Here is a 2356-nt window from a genome sequence, read left to right on the forward strand (position 1 = left end):
CTTGAGGAGCAGGTCAAATAATAAGGCAATAAACACAACCTCCAACTAAAATCCTGTTGCAGTCTAGACAGTGAAATGGTACAACATTAGCAAACTTTAGAACTGGGGCACCTGGGTGGTTCACTTGGTTAAGCCTCTGACTCTTGATATCAGCTCAGGTCATGGTATCATGGTTCCTGAGTTGCAGTCCCACATTGGGCTCTGTGCTGGCAGAGCCTACTTGGAATTCTCACTCTCCCTCTCTCTCTGCCCCTCCCCCACTCATTTGTTTCCTTGCTCTCTCTCTCAAAATAAATAAATAAACATTAAAAAAATAAATAAAACGTTAGAACTGCAGCTTTTGTTGGATCCCCCACAGCGTATCTGCTCTCTCCTTCAAATGGACATAGAGACCCTCAATCATGGTGGAAATTGAATGCACCCGCCTAAGATGCTTCATTATATTTTCTGCCAAATCTGCCACAGTCCAGTGGCCCAGGAGGTGCAGCCTTTCAGCTTGATCACCTCATAAGCACGGTCAGCCACTTGTTTGTGAACCTCTTTCTGCTGTTCCTTATCTGCATCAGTGCCAAAGTCAGGTGCAGATTCTTCAGAGAGACCTGCAACCTTTACTCTACTCCCTACAGGCACCCCTGAGTCTTCGTGCTCCCCTAGGGCCAACCCATGACAATTAATGGGTGAACTCCCAGCCTTTTCCCCATTAGGTCGCAGAACCAGGCTGAATCCAGATTGCAACCACTTCCTATAATGCAGTTTTAGGGAAAGCCACTTATCTTCCAAGCCACAGAGGTCAAGATATCCACTGGATTGGAAATAACAAGCAACCTGCATTTTGGACTGTATTTTATAGTATAAGGAATGATGAATTTACAGATGTTCACATTAGGATGGACCACATTAAGATGGCTTTCTCCCTCTTGCTGATGTGCCCCAGCTGTGATAATAATGAGCTTGGAGTTTTCACTCATGTTACACCCTTTGCCTGTGACAATTTTTGGTGTTCATCCATCTATGGAACTGGTATCGTGGATCCAGTGATGAATAAGATACAGGGGGTCCCTGCCTTTGGCAGGTAAGTCACATTAAGCTTAGGGAGTGTTGGGGCACCTGAGGTCAAAAGAAAATAATAAACTAAATGTAATGGGAAATTTTATGTGTCAATGTAGCTGGGCCACAGTGCCCAGATATTTGGTCAAACATTATTCTAGATGTTTCTGAGAGTGATTCGGATGAAATTTCCATTTAAATTGGTGGATTTTGAATAAAGTAGACTGTCCACCATAATGAGTGGGCCTCATGCACTCATTTCAAGGCCTGACCTTCAGAACAAAAGACTTACCTCCTCTAAGCAAGAGAAGAACTCTGTAGCATATGGAAATTTTGAACTGCAGCATAGGCTCTTCTCTGGGTCCCAACCTGCCAGCCCACCCTGTAGATTTTGGATTTGCCAATCTCTAATATTACATGAGCCAATTCCTTAGAAGAATCTCATATTAAATATATATATACACGGATGTGCACGCACACACACACACACACACACACACACCCTATTGATTCTGTTTCTCTGAAGAACCCTGACTAGTATAATAAACTAAACCAAAATAAAATAAATCAGGTATTCAGTTGCACTTCTGATGTTATGAGGAAGACTTTACAGACTTTCAATTAAATCTTCTAGAAGGAGCCAGCTTGTTGGGGTCCAGCAGGGAGACTGCCAAAAAGCAACTTTCTGCTAAAGGTGCTGAAACAGTAACAGTAGATGATCCACCTGCCAAGGAACTGATGAGTTATTTCAGGAGGATGGGGCATTTCTTAGGGGAACTACCCCTCCAGCTCTAGCAGATAGCCTCGAAAACACGGAGTTTATCTACCATAGATTATTTTATTATTTTTAAAGATTATATATTTCATTAGAGAGAGAATAACAGTCTTCCAGATTTGGAAGCCTAGAAATTGTGGAAGCCCAGAAATTCTGAGAAAGAGGGTTCCAGCTAGAAATTCAGCGAACTAGCAGGGTCCAGGTATGCTTGATTAATGAGGCCTACTCTGTGGCAGACACTGTATGTGGAGCTGAGGAAGAGGTATATAAAGGATACAGTGTTTAGTGAGCATAAAACTTTCTTAGAGAAAAAAATGTGCAAATATCCAAATGTTCAAGAGTTTAAATATAAGACAGCAATATATGACAATATACCTACCAATATATGAATCTCAGGTGAGTGATTTAGAAAAGAAGGTCAAAGAAGGTCAGGAACAGCTCTCTTGGGGCTATTGTGCTCTGGAGAAAGTGGAGCTTAGCCATAGCCTTAACCTTTAATGGAACTTGTGGTATCATGGGCTGATGTTTACATCG

The 2356-nt window shown here is 42.1% G+C and overlaps 1 pseudogene; it reads right to left on the reverse strand.

Annotated features, from left to right (window-relative positions):
• Positions 1-322: 322 nt before the first annotated feature.
• On the reverse strand, positions 323-1001 carry LOC125939099 (L-lactate dehydrogenase A chain-like; annotated as a pseudogene).
• Between the last annotated feature and the right edge of the window lie 1355 nt (positions 1002-2356).

The sequence above is a fragment of the Panthera uncia genome, assembly GCF_023721935.1.
Source record: "Panthera uncia isolate 11264 chromosome B2 unlocalized genomic scaffold, Puncia_PCG_1.0 HiC_scaffold_24, whole genome shotgun sequence".
NCBI lineage: Eukaryota > Metazoa > Chordata > Mammalia > Carnivora > Felidae > Panthera > Panthera uncia.